Source organism: Canis lupus, chromosome X, assembly GCF_011100685.1.
Source record: "Canis lupus familiaris isolate Mischka breed German Shepherd chromosome X, alternate assembly UU_Cfam_GSD_1.0, whole genome shotgun sequence".
In the NCBI taxonomy this organism is placed as follows: domain Eukaryota; kingdom Metazoa; phylum Chordata; class Mammalia; order Carnivora; family Canidae; genus Canis; species Canis lupus.
In genome coordinates, this window is record NC_049260.1 from 27308054 (window position 1) to 27323524 (window position 15471).

The following is a 15471-nucleotide window of genomic DNA, read 5'->3' on the forward strand; positions in this document are numbered from 1 at the left end:
GCTAACCCAATGATCAAGGAGATGATACAGATAGAAACAGTGGAAGTGGAAAATAAGGAATGGAAGAGGGGCGCCTGGGTGGCTCAGGCAGTCGAGCATCTGCCTTCTGCTCAGGCCATGATCTCGGGGTCCTGGGGTTGAGCTCCACATTGGGCTCCCTGCTCAGCGGGGAGTCTGATTCTCCCTCTCCCTCTGCTTGCTGCTCCTCCTGCTTGTGCTCTCTCTGTCAAATAATAAATAAAATCTTAAAAAAATAATGAATGGAAGGTAGAGTTATCAATAAGAATGCACATGGCTAGAAAAGAAGAAGGGGTCAAAAGTGTCTTGTAGGAAAGAGGAAGATAATTTAGGCAAAGTTTTGGCTACTACTGGGGGGTCTCCCAGAATTATGGCTTTTTAAGTACCTCCATTATAGTCAGTGTATTTTTTTCATAACATACAACTTGACTGTAATTTTCTTTTATAAGACACAGAACAAAAAACAATACTCATTTTTAAATCACTGGAATCTATATGCTTAGATGCATAGATTCTAAGTGTTTTAAAGTTATTTCATGATTGAACTATTTTGTTGACTACATAGTGAAAAGGAGTTTATTATTCTTGAGAGAAAATTGCAAGGAATATTTTTCTTTGGGAGAAAGCCAGACACAAGTCTATGTGCCTCAAAGTGTTAATATAATTAATGTAATTTTAAACATCTATCTTACTCTCAGAGGATAACTAATTAGCTTGAAGAACTTACTTTAATACATTTAGAGGCTCCTAGGAGTTCTTGGAAAGAAGTTGCTATAGAGATCCAGGGTATTATAATCATTATTAATTGCAGTATTTTAAAGTTCACACCAGATAAGCTTCCAAGAAAAAGGACCTTGAATTTATTTGAAAGGTCACAGAAATTTATTTTACTTATCCAACTGCATGGAGATAAAAATACAGATGCTCTGATAAAATTCAGCCCCACTGTGTGGGTAGAATGATATAGTAGAAATGGCTTGCCGGATTTAGGATTAGGGGGCTGGTTTTCTATTTTGGTTCCTCCACATACTAATAGTGTGACCTTAACCAAGTGATTTAATCTTAAGAAGCCAGCTCTCACCTGTAAAATGGACATAATAATGTTTTCTTTAGCCCAGTGAGAAGAGGTTTTTCTATTTCTTCTCCCATGCTGAACTTCCAATGACTAGAATCATGTGCGACAGACAAAAGGGGCTCAAAATATTTTTCAGTGAATAAATGGATGGATACATGAATGCATGAATATTTCAAGTATTTGGTAAAATTAAGCACATATCCTTAAATATTTTATCTACTGTATCTATGATGGGAATAACTATGTAACGCTATGCTACTGCCCAACTCTTGCCAACCCTACAGTCAATGTTATCACATTAGTAGCTTGAAATAGGCCATGTTGGATTATTTGGGCCACAGTATTTGGCAAAGGCTACAAATCAGACCCTCACACCCAAGACCCAGTTGTTCAACAGTAACCAGCAAACCACTGTCTCCAATCTTTGTCATTTGGCCTATGCTTCCTTAGATATCTTCTGTCTCCTCTACACTTGAAATACTTGTAATCATCCCATCAATTCCAGCTCCCTGGGTCACTGCACAACCACCATCTTGGTGTGAAATACTCTCCTCCCAGAAATACACCTCATCCTGCAGCTAACTCTATATCAGATGCTATACCCTTGAAAATGAACTCTGATTCCTCCAAGTCAGACTTGGTTGGCCCTTCTAGGTGTTACCATTCAGTCGTTACCACCATAATATTATACCAATGTATTATAATAACTGCTTATTTGTATATCCCCCAAGAGCCCTCAGGAATACAGGGACTCTCTTATTCACAGTTATAGACTCTGTACCTTGCCCCTACAGGAGGTACTCAATGAATGATAGTTCTAATGACAACTACATAAACCCAATTTGGTTTTTCACTTGCTGGCAATACAGGAAAGTTAACTGGATTGTTAGTCCAAGAAATATAGTAAGTAGAGCACAACCACTCTTACACAGGCTCTTTGCTTGACATAATTTTCTAAATGTTAATGGGGGACTGTATTACCCTAATCTACACAATTAGTCCTGATGCTACTGGCAGTTTTCATAGGCATTTACATGGAAGATCATTGGTTTACAACAAATAGTTGATGACTGTGACAGATCAAGTCAATATTAATTCCTATCTGGTAAATTTATTGTGACTACATAACAGTGACATTTGAAGTCATCTGTTTGGTCTAAAAATCTTATTCATAGGACAGACGCCTACAGGGCCAGTCAGAATGGCTCACTGAGCAAACTTTTTTTTTCTTTTGCGTCTCTGCATGAAGTGTCCTTGGCAAAACTGTACTATTCCAACTTTTCACTCTTGCCTCACGCAGCTCAGATATTATACCAGTCATTATCTATGTCCCTTAAGATCCATTTCATGTCCTCCTACAAACTACATTTCCCAGACTAATTTGCCAATTAACTTCTGGATACATTTGGCAAATGTGAGACACCAATGAGGGAATTAAATGGTGGGAAAAAAGAGAAGATTCAGAGTTTTTCTCCCTCTTCCCTCTTTGGAGGGTACTTTCTTTCAGTGGCTGAATGTCCATTGGTGTTCCAGTTTCCTAGCTTCCTGCAGGACACCCCTTCCTCCATTATGTGCAGCTCCTGACAGGCAGCGCCCACCTGATTTGTACTCCCTCCACAGGACCGCCACTTGCAAAACCTAGGAACATCACCTGGTGCTTAAATCCAAGGAAGTGGGATTGGCCCCCTGCTATTGCTAATCTCTAGGTTGTTTTACCATCTTTTTGGCTTCTAAGGTCTTCCATTACCTAGGTAACTCACTGTCCTTACGAAACTCCCACTCTTGGAATTATTTAGAGCCACTTTGTTTATTATTATTGTTGGTTCAGAACCCCCTTTTTCCTTCATGGCATGGATGTTTTATTAGGTGATGAAAATGTACAATTCTGAATCATCTGTGGCTCGTTTCATCTTACCCCTTAAATCTCATCAGTTGCCAAGTCTCATACAATTCCACTTCCATCATCTTCTCTGCTTTCCATTCCCATTCTTTGGACTGAAACACCATTGTCTCTTCCTGGAAATACTGCAATATCCTGTAACTGGACCCTCTACCCTCAGCCCCTTTCCTTCATCTTTCACCAAGACCATGGACCCTGGAGCTAACTGGTGCTAGCTGGGATGGACAGAAAGATAGAAGGGACTATCTTAAGGTTTCACATGAAACAGTAAGGGAAATTTAATAAGAGCAGTTATCTAAAGGCCGGGCTTCAGGGAGATAGGACAGGAAGGTGGTCCTGGATTCAGGCATCAGTAAGAGTCCCGCCAGTAATAGGAACTATTACTTCAGCCGCTTTCTCTGAAGTTATTTTCCATTATTATGCCTCAGACGCCCTCTGGGTGGCTGGCTCATTCAGTTCTGCAACTATCTGGCTGCCACAGCTTATTGGGTTTCTGCTTCCTCATAACTGACTTATACATGACATTTATAGCTCCAACCTTGCCATGTAATTGAAGCTATGTAGCTTTGGTACCTGTTGTGAGATTCTTCAGTTTTCTATTTCTACAAAGTAATAGAGATCTGATTAGGCAACTTATTTTCTGATGCCAAGCCCTGGGTCTCATCAGCCAAAAAAGTAGGCAGAGTTATGTGGGACCTGAACTCACCCTTTTGCAGGGACCAGACACAGGGCAGTTCCCTTAGAAATAGAGTGATCATTAAACTTATCATCCAGCCCAGGGCACTTTTTGAGAGTGAAAGAGGCCACAATAAATAATTACACAGGAAAAATAAGCACCAACTGAGATTTTCCTGAGCAAGCTGTAGCTTACTGTCACCATATTTAGAAAACACTACAAGCAGGCATTGTAAATTGGGTCTGTTTCCACTGATTGGTTTTTCTACTGCTCTTCAAATTGCCCCTGAATATCTCTTTCATTTTTTTTCAGAGGGAGAAGCAGGCTCCTTGTGGGTAGCCCAATGTGAGACTCTATCCCAGGACTCCAGGATCACCTGAGTCAAAGGCAGGCCCTCAACTAATGAGCCAACCAGGCACCCCTGAATATCTCTTTCTAATGTGGAGCCTGTTCACCTTTCCCCAACATGGGCTGGATCCTATTGGTATTTTAGTTGCGTACTCAAATGTCTGTTTTGTCATGAAGTCTTCCTTGATTTGTCCAGCAGAAAATTAGTCTTTTTATAAACTTAAATTGCACTTAAACTGTACATTCCAGGACCTGTGTTTTCTATCCTACATCCTATTTATTTATGTATGTGCCTTCTCTTGTCTAACAGATGATAGCTCTTCAAGGCACGAGCTATATTCATACATTTTTTTTATATCCCACATTGCCTAAGTAGTATTTTGCTCATAGTTGGTGGCCAATGAATATTCATAAAATGAATCATTGTTAGGTACTGAAAACATTGCTCTTGCCATTGCTGTCTCAAGTATATCCAATTATTCTGGATCCTGATGTCTACAAAATGCAGAAAAGATCAGACATTGATCATGTCTAGATTAGCATAGTGGTAAGATAAATGAAATAAGAGGACTGAAGTTACCATATTTACATGGTCTTAAGAAGGTTTAATGGGAAACAAATCAGACTGAGGACATTTTGTTTCTGAACAGATAGACAAGAAATCACAGACAACTGAAAGAGAAAAGAATAAATATATTTTTCACTAGGTATTTGTTCAAACATACACAATTTATTCTGACAGATATATAAGTTGAGCATCTCTTGGTTTCTATAATGTCTTTTATAAAATCATTTACATGTTCAATTTAATCTATATGGAAATCATAGTGCATATCACTCTTGCTGTTCTTTAAAGTGCTTCTAATGAAAAGTCCTGATATTTTAGAGAATATTTTAATTGTTCCAAAAGAGCAGCTAAAGAGTAAACTTCCATTTGTTCTTTTTTTTTTTTTTAGATTTTATTTATTTACTCATGAGAGACACAGAGAGAGAGAGGCGGAGACATAGGCAGAGGGAGAGGCAGGCTTCCTGCGGGGAGCCTGATGTGGGACTTGATTCCAGGACCCCGGGAACACGACCTGAGCTGAAGGCAGATGCACAACTACTTAGCCACCCAGGTGCCCCAGTAAACTTTCATTTGTATTTGAGAAGCTTTATAGCCCTCTTCAACATTGGTCATTGGGTATTACATTAGTCAATTTCAGCAAATATGAAGTGCCATCTTATTTTTAATTGTACTCTACACAGGATTCTTTTTCCCTTTACAAACACAGATTAAATTACATAATACTTTAGATGTAGGGTACATTATAGATTTTCATTTGGGGTAGTATTTTTAAAATAACTATATATATCCAGGAATTCAAGCATTGAAAATTGACCCATTGAGTTTCCTCCAAATCAAGGATATAAGGCAAATATGGACCTTTCAGTACAACTATACTGGATTCATTTTAATCCCAGAAATATGCCCCATTAGGTGCCACATATGACTTTAAGCAAGTTGCTTAAGTTCTATTCAACAAAATTTTCTCATTAGCTAATTAAGGAGGTTCTTCACCTGCCTCCCAGAACCCAGGTGATATTAAAAGCCCATTGGAATATGATGCATAGCAAGTATTCAATAGAGTGGTGGTTATTATTATTATTGTAATATATATAGACTCCTGGATGATCTCACCAGCTTCTATGGTATTTTGATGGCAGTCATCAATTCATATTTAATAGTCAAACCCTGAGCAACCCTTGGTAGTAAACAACTTTGCTAGTCATACCTAGGTAAGGGATTATGACAAGGCCTCAGCTCTTAAGGAATTTAGGTTGGGGTTACAAATAAACACACTAAAACAATTAGCAAACTAAAAAGAAAAGTATACACAGTGTCACTAAATTTGATGCTGCCGACTACTAGGGAGATTCAGAGATGGGGCAATCTCTAACCATTAAAGGGAATGAACACATTTCTGGAGGGAGGTAGTGTTCGAGCTTTCCCTTACTATAGTGGTTCTCATATTGACTGCCTATTAAAATCACCCTGGAGGACTCTTCCAAAATGCCTGCACCTTGGTCTCATCACAGAACACCAGAACTTTCAGAGATGGGATTCAGGCTTTCAGGATTTGTCCAAGCCTCCCCCCACCCCCTTGCCGTGAATATGTTGTACAGTAGAGGCTTAGAGCCTTGGCCTTAAGGAAGGAGAAGCCTCTCCCTAAATGAATGGGGGTGGTGGTGGCAGGGAGATCATTTCACGGGGAAGAATGACCTGAATAAAGGGTTCAGGGAGTGGTAATGGCCACTTCAAGTATATAGAAAATGAGCAGCACAAGTGGGGATTGGGAGGCCAGGTTGGGGAAGTATTAGCAAAATATTTGGCAACATTGTAGTGGAGTCAGATGTGAAAGCAGGGTGGAGGCTAGGAAGAAAAGTTTAGATTCGCTTTATGGAAAGGCACATGTTAACATGATAAATGAGTAATAATAATCAATAATACTACCATGTGTACTCAGAATTACTTCAGTAAGAAGACCAACCCTGAAATCAATGCACAGGCATTGTGATAGCTGACTTACGCTTTTTCATGGAGGTCATGGTACTTCATGCTCCCGTGCTGTTACTGTGGCTAAGCTTTCTGAGTAGCTGCAAACACCTGAATGCCTGTAGTTGTAGGTCAATGTTTACTTTTGAAGTAGCTAATGTGCGTGGGTCCCACATCCACAGAGACTGATTTAATGGCCCTGGTGTATGACCTGGGTCTGGAATAGTTACAAGGTCCAAAACTTTGCACTTCGAATGAGCTTTCAGGTGATGCTGATCAAGCTGGCCCATGCGTAGTGGCAGTTCTCAACCTTCAGCGTACATCAGAATCGTGGGGAGGGCTGGCCAAAATGTGACTGCTGGGTCCTGACCCCAGGGTTTCTAGGAAGGGAAGGTTCCATGCCAGTCTATGAAGAACCCAGGTGATGCTAATGCTGATGTTTCAGGGACCTTACTGTGAGAACCACTGCTCTAAAGTCATCACTCTAGATTTATTTACATCTTAAATACTTCCCTTTAATTCACATTGGAGTCCAAGACATTTTCACCTCCAAACACTTTATTATAGCAGCTTATGCTATCACCCTTGGATTAGAGAAATGAGTACATAAGGCACAGGACATAAATATTCTGTCTCCTTGGATGCACAGCTGCCCTGAACCTAGAAACCATCTGACAACATTCACCAAATTGATGGATTGTGTGTCATCCATTCTGCTCCTTACCTACTGGTTCTTTTATTTAGCTAAGGTCTGTAGTTTTCATTAGATAGTGATGGAACATGAGGATTTTGTTCGTGGAACTTAGAAAAACATACTTGTGGTGTGACATCAGTTGGTGAGCATGACCCAGGCAGCAACACCCAATCCTCCAGCTGGCTGAGCAGCAGGAGCTGGTGCTGTTGGTGATGCTGGCATAAGAAGGCAGTGGTTCTTTGGCCATGGCAGGCATTCTGTGATTTAATTCATGAGTGCCTTAAGTTTGAGATCCATTAAATGACCTTCTGCTAAACCATCTGCAGCACTGATATTTCAGACAAAGGAGAGCGCATTCCTTTTAGCCTAATGAGTAGCTATAACTCAAGGATCTGGATATTCTACTATGTTCTATCTCATCTAAAGGTCCAGGGATCCCTGGGTGGTGCAGCGGTTTGGCGCCTGCCTTTGGCCCAGGGCGCGATCCTGGAGACCCGGGATCGAATCCTACGTCGGGCTCCCGGTGCATGGAGCCTGCTTCTCCCTCTGCCTGTGTCTCTGCCTCTCTTTCATGAATAAATACATTAAAAATCTTAAAGGTCCTTGCACTTGTTATGAAAGAACCTCCATTTCCTTCCTGCTTCAGGAGCACCCTCACTCGTCTATTTGAAGATCCAGATTAAGATGTCACCACCCAAGTGAAGTCTTCCCTAACAGCCTGTCTCTAGTCACATTGCCTGCGTCCGTGCTGCCTGGTTCATGGTTTATATTTCCATTATTGTGCTTATTTCACTGTATGAGACCTGGAGGTCATCCAGCTCTCCTCCCCAGATGCCACAAGCACGGAGGACAGAGCTCGCCCCTCACTCATCTTTCTCTCTCTGGCACTTCAGAGCAGTGCTTGGCAGAAAGGAGGTACTTATTTAACATCTCTCATGAGAAGTTCTTTGAAGCCCTGATCCTCACCCACTTCTGTGTTGGGAGTCTTCCCTAGATGCTTCCCAGTCTCTCTGCACTTGTCCCAAATGTACAGCTTATGCCTCTTTCAGGGATCTTTCACATGTCTGACCATGAGCATGATGAAACTATTTTGTTCCCAGTTCTACCATCAACATTTTTTAGAGTGTATATGGTACATACTGATGATTAGTAAATATTTGCTAGATGAAACAAAAAAGTTTCTGTGAAACAGACTGTTAAGTTGGTTTATTAATAGTATTATGCTAACTTTCTGAAGTTCAAATTCCATCTGTGTGGCTAAATAATTTTGCTTACTCTTAAACAGAAAAAAATGAACGTCCGAATAGGTAATATTTAATAATATAATCTGGATATATTTTGCACTGTTTCCTTTCTTAAAATCCCTCTTATAGTCACTGTGTCATTTTCTTTCTTTTTTTTAGGATTTATTTATTTATTTGAGAGAGAGGAAGAGCATCCAAGCAGGGGGAGGGGCAGAGGAGAGGGAGAGAGAAAAGTCCCTAAGCAGTCTCCCCGGGGAGCCCTGAGCCCATCATGGGGTATTGATCCCAGGACCCTGAGATCATGACCTGAGCCAAAATCAAGAGTAGGACGCTAAACTGACTGAGCCAGTCAAGCACCCACAACTGTCATTTTCAAGTACACTAAAATGTACCTGGGATTTAGTCATCAATGATGCAGGTATGACACAGAAAGTACTGAAAGGGGCTTGGGATCATATTCAGGTGATCTAGATTAAAATTCTAGTGTGACCTCACACTACCTTGCTGTGCGGCTTTAGGGTAGTAGATTTTACTCTCTGGCCCTCTATTTATTTTACTCTGAAATGAGAAGCTGGACTATATGATTTCTCATGCTTTTCTCAAGTAACTTAAACTTATTGGTCCTCAGTCTCCCTGCCTGGAACATAAAAAATAATAATAACTGTCATTTATGTTTGTTGTGAAGATTAAATGAGAAGAGACATGTAAAGCATTTGGACCAGTGCCGACACACAATAAACACTCATTAAAGCCTCTGTGCTACTACTGCTATTGCTACTGGTGTTACTGTTATATTTTTTAAGATTTATTTATTTGAGACAGAGAGAGAGAGAGAGAGAGAGAGAGCTCACATCCATGAGATGGGGGAAAGGCAGAGGGAGAGAGAAACTCAGGTGAACTCTGCGCTGACCCAGAGCCATTTATGGGGCTTGATCTCACAACCCTGAGATTGTGAACTGCCAAAACCAAGAGTCTGACACTTAACCTACTGTGCCACCCCGGTCCCCCTGTTACTGTTATTGTTAACACTGTTACTCATATGCTTGATTCCATTTCTGACTTTCTAAAGTTCTAAAATAGACCTATTGCAATTATTGCCTTATGTGTACAGAACCAAAGTAGTAACAAAGCTACAATGCCAGTTGCAGAGCATTTTACTCTATATCCATTCATCAGCAAATAATTATTCAGTTCCTAGAAATGTTGTGGGGAGGGGAATATAGCAGTGAGTGAGCCCTGGTCCCCACTCTATTACATTCAGTGACCTTTAGTATACAGCCAACTGTGAAATGGTTTTGGTCCCTTTTAAAATAAGGAGTGGGAAGAGTAGATGAGTAAGGCTGAGACGAGAGGAAAATGACATTAGCAGCTGTGAGATATCTTCCACTTTCAGATCCTCAGGGCTGATGGGAATGGACACGTGTCCTTTCATTTATTTCAGGAAAGAAGGCTCCTGGCAGTTGTGGGGAATGGCGTACTAGCCGCCATGGGAGGCACTGGAAAGCATTTGTTATTGGATTTTCACAGGAGCCATAAGAGATGAGAGGTATAGTTTTCCTCATTTTACAGATGAAGATTTCAAGGATACAGAGAGATTAGGACACTTGAATTAGGTTACCCAACTGATAAGTGTCAGAGCCAGTTTGGCTCTAATATAGTGTGAGTCTGAATCATGTATTTAGCCTACTTGTTCTAGAATACCAACACCTGTCCCAGGTTGGGGGAAGCTTGATGAGGAGGCAGATCAGTTCCTTCCTATCTGTCACATGCACCATGTAGTGACCAAGTGGCTAGAGTCCTCAGCCCTGGACTCAGAAAAAAAAAAAAAAAACAAATGCTTTTTAAAGTTTTTCTTTCAATATGGATGCCAAAACGATATTCAAGTCTTCAGTAAAATAAATAGCAGGGTAATAGGGATAAACAGCTATCAATATTAACTTAGAACCTGCCAATACGTCAACAGAGTAAGTCATCGGAAGTATTGTTACAAAGTTTGGTGAATAATGAGAATATTTTTGCATTTAGAGACTATTTAGTATTTTCTTTGGAGTATCCTTTTTTTTTAAAAAAAAATTTTTTTTTTTTATTTATGATAGTCACAGAGAGAGAGAGAGAGGCAGAGACACAGGCAGAGGGAGAAGCAGGCTCCATGCACCGGGAGCCCGACGTGGGATTCGATCCCGGGTCTCCAGGATCGCGCCCTGGGCCAAAGACAGGCGCTAAACCGCTGCGCCACCCAGGGATCCCATCTTTGGAGTATCCTTGAATTCCTATGCCATTCACCTGCTTTCTCCTCAGGTATATCTGAATTCTTCCTCATATCTTTTGCATGATTATTGTTTGGGTAAACACCATCAATTAGCAATGATGAGTAAAAGGGGGATGGAATGACCCATTTTTATTTTTATTTATTTATTTTATTTTTTTAAAAGGATTCTATTTATTTATTCATTCATGAGAGACACACAGAGAGAGGCAGAGACACAGGCAGAGGGAGAAGCAGGCTCCCTTTGGGGAGCTTGATGTGGGACTTGATCCCAGGACCTCAGGATCATGACCTGACCCAAAGGCAGATGCTCAACTACTAAGCCACCTAAGTGCCCCTATTCGTGACCCATTTTTAAAGGTTGTAGAAGCATAGGGGTGTCTGGCTGGCTCAGGTGGAAAAGCATGCAATTCTTGATCTCGGGGTTGTGAGTTCAAACGCTGCTTTGGGTGTAGAGATTACTTTAAAAAGAATGAAATCTTTAAAAAAAAAGATTTAAAAAATAAAGAATGTGAAGGCATAATAAATTGGACTAAAAATATTGCACTGCCTTCAAAAAGGGATACAAGTAAAAGAGATGGAAGAAGTAAATCAGAGTTCAAAAGCACTGCTCAAAATGGTATTGATTTTTTTTATGACACATTTCAGGTCAACAAACATTGTTACTGTTACTACATTTTACAGAGAAGAATGTAAAGGGAGAGAGTAGTTTAGAGGTAAATTAGGATTTTCAAGACAGCTGACGCGAGAACAGGGGGACGGGTCAAGAACACTTTGTCGAAACACGATTTACTTCCTTTTCATCCTTAAAACCTACATTCTGCTAAAATATGTTGACCGTAGCAAAATGATTAACTCAATCCCTAATTCTGTGCCTTTCACCTCTTTAATGAAACATACCCATGTGTGAGGCCAAAATATGGAAAGGGGACATCCTCATGAATTTAGAACACTGTAAAATTAAAAAGGAGAGAACATTTCAGTATTAATTGCCTACCACAGCACAATGTTGGCCATTTGCATCTCTCCAATACTACCATCTTCTAGCTAGGTGAGGCCTAACACTGAGTATGTCAGCATTTTAACTATTTTTGTAACCCGAGACTTTCTAATAAACACATGACACATGGATCTAATTTCTTAAACAGAATATTTCCAATCAGTACTAAAATGTTCTGTCACGATTTAGATTAGTGTTACAAGGAAGTGTCACACAATGAATGAAAGGGGCAAACATGAGAAGTGGGACATTGGGCTCTGTAGGAACTGGCCCCAGAGTGGGACCAGCACCATATTTCAAGAGGACAGGCTGAAACCAGGGGAGATTAACTTCCTGGAAATAGCGTCTTTCAGAAAACCTTCCTCTGTTGTGTTGCATGTATAATCCTGATCTCACTCAGCAAATTGTGTCACCAAGGTAGAAACAGGTACCCTTCGGCATTTCTGAAAAGTGGTTGAATATTTCTTTGGTTGAGTGGCTTTGCAAAAATCTTAACAGTTTTTGTAGCCTCATTATCAAATGACACTTTTTTAAAGATTTATTTATTTATTCATGAGAAACACACAGAGAGAGAGAGAGAGAGAGAGAGAGAGAGGCAGAGACACAGGCAGAGGGAGAAGCAGGCTCCATGCAGGGAGCCCGATGTGGGACTCGATCCCGGGTCTCCAGGATCACACTCTGGGCTGCAGGCGGCGCTAAACTGCTGCGCCACTGGGGCTACTCTCAAATGACATTTTTGATAACATCATACCATGCTCGTTTTTCCCTTCCTAATACTATACAATATTTGATTTTATACAGAAATCAATCCATTCAACAAATATTTGTTTAGTATCTGTTCTGTGTGCTAAGTACTGAGAATACACCCATGAACATGACAATCTATCTTCACAGAATTCATAGTCTAGCAAGAATTACAGCTTAGCTTCTTCAGATCTTGCCCCAGATAGAGACACTTCCCCGCATTCCTCACTATCAGGGTGCATAACTAAATAAAATTACAGTAAAGTCTACTACAGATCTAATCTTCCTAAAAGCATTACTTTCCATCACGCTCTTCTCAAAAGCATCCAATGGCTCCTTTTTGCCACCGATTCACATCCCAATTCTTCAGACTAGCAACCTGTCCCATTGTAAATTTGTCCTGATCCTTTCCTACTTGTCTTCCTTTATCCGTACACATGGACTTGCCACTCTAGTCACTGTTTGGCCACTAAGTATACCACCTGTAGTCTTTACATGGGACCTCAAGTCATTTTGTTTCCTTTCAGCTGAAGGCACATTTGGGCAGGGCCTTACAATTTGTATTTTTAAGGACCTTGAGTGATTCTGATGTAACACTACTTTCTCTATCTTTAAACTCCGCTCACAACCCCCAGCCAAATCAGATCCTGCTCCTTCTAGAAAGCATTCCTTAACTATTGCTTCTCATCATGATCTCTTCATTCTTTAAACTACGACAACACTATAACACTTTCAGTACCATTTATTCTCACATGGATAGCCCCAGAACTCTGGAATGTTATCTATTTCATGGGTGTAAATCCTATCTCTCCAAAGAGAAAACAAACTCTAAAGGAGACAAATCTATCATCCTGGACCTCTCTGAACCTCTCAATCACACCTAGCATTGTTCTGAGGGTATCTTCAGCACACACTACATATTTAGTTAATTTTAATGTCACAACCCTTGTAGGGACTTTGTGAGTTTTATTTATCTTTTTCAGTCTCTCTAGCAATAATTTCATAGTAGTAGCCTTTAGTCTGAATAAATGAATGAAACCTCAGAGTGACTCTTTTTATTCAACAGAAGGCCTGCCCATTCTTGCAAGGTCTGGTTTATAATGTACCACATTGAAAAATATTAGCCTACATGTAGGGAAGGTATCTATGTAACTGTATTTTTTTATGTAACTGTATTAACATTGCTTCTGAAGACATAATGATTTATTTCCGGTTTGTGGCATATCTAAAGTGAAGGGCAGTTTCTCTTTTATAAAGTGAAAATAAGTACAAAAATTTCTATATAGATTCTCTTTTGATGAAAAAGTATGTTACTAATTTTTTAAGCAAGTCTAACAGATATTAGATCACTCCCTTTGACAGAAAGAAACACTGACTGCTTTTTCTGGCTTACTAGATTACCTTGCACCGTATCACAATTGCATGTATTTCTAAAACCAAACATCTGAAAAACTGAGAATCTTGAACTACATGATTTATTTTCTTTATGTTGGCCACTTGCATAATTTTATACTTTTTCAATAGGTCTACTTGATATTTGTCAGGATTTATAAGCTGATGCTTTATTTTAAAACAAAATACATTATTTTTAAAAAGATAATGTTAAAGTTAGAATTGCAAAATGTTAAAATGTTCTTCCAAAGCATTATGATCTAACATATTCAAAATTATATATTTGTAACCTAAGTGCTTTCTAATTTCTCAAGTATTTCTTCATTTTTTGGTAAATTATGATCATAAGCTTATATTCTTCTTGCATGTTTTAAAGTTTATGTGATAATTATTTTATTTATTTAAAAAATTTTGTAACATGCAGCAATTTGTCTAGTCTCAGTAAAATTCTATACAGTAGAATTTTCATAAGACATATTTTTAACACTAAGTCCTAAAGTTATAATACTATTTTAAAAATTACATTAATATAGCATATCTCAACTTTTTCTGTCTATATTCAGATACATTATTTTAGAATGTTCATCTGACACATGGTGCCAATTTGACTTGTATCTTAGGCTGCGAAGGTTTGGGAGAATTATAGATATGAAGTACGTGGCACTAATTCTGAAACAGAGTGTTTTTTTTTTTTTTGAAAATGTTTGTTTTCCCTATTGACTCACCTCAAATGTGGGCAAAAAAGGAGCTTGTAGTTCTAATGGATAAGCCATTGAAATTTTCCAGTAGGTCATATAATGGTGAATTGAGTGTGCTACCTTACTATAACTATTAAAGTCAGTTATTTGTCTTGTTGGCATGTCAACAAAACCCAGTTTTCTTTTAATTAAGAGTTGCTGTTACAACTTGTTTTCTTTTAAACCTTCTCTCCTAGTGATTCAACCTACTTGTCCCCAAAGAGCATTTGATTGAAAATCATGCTGGGCCAGACCAATTTCACACTTGAGAGAAAATCACCAGCCCCTCCTATAGCATTGGCTTATTCTCCCATACAAAAGACATTCTCAGTAAATTGGAATTAATTAATTAACTAATTAAGGGCTATCTTTAGAATACAAATACTATTGTGTACTGAATTGTGCCCCTTGTCCCCTGCAAATTCATATGTTGAAACCCTAAGTCCCAATATGACTGTATTTGGAGACAGGACCTCTAACGAGATAAAGTTAAATGAGGTCATAAAGGTAGGGCCTAATCCAATATCACCGTGGTCCTTATAAGAAGAGAAAGAGATACTGGAGATGTGCGCGCACAGAGGAAAGACCATGTGAGAACATAGCAAGAAGGTAGTCATTTGCAAGCAATGGATATTCCTTTCTCAGTTAAAATCAAACTTGCCAACACCTAGATCTTGGACTTTCAGCCCGTAGAACTGTGAGAAATATATTTCTGTTGTTAAAGGTGGTGAGTTTGTGTTATTTTGTATGGTGGCACTAGAAAACTCATACGACACTCTTTCCTGTTCTGAGGACACTTAAATCCACCTGGGGAAGTACACCCTCCAAACAAACATAAGAG

The 15471-nt window shown here is 39.4% G+C and overlaps 1 protein-coding gene across 1 annotated transcript in view; it reads right to left on the bottom strand.

Annotated features, from left to right (window-relative positions):
- DMD (dystrophin) overlaps positions 1-15471 on the bottom strand; it is a 2084073-nt gene that overhangs the window by 852076 nt on the left and 1216526 nt on the right.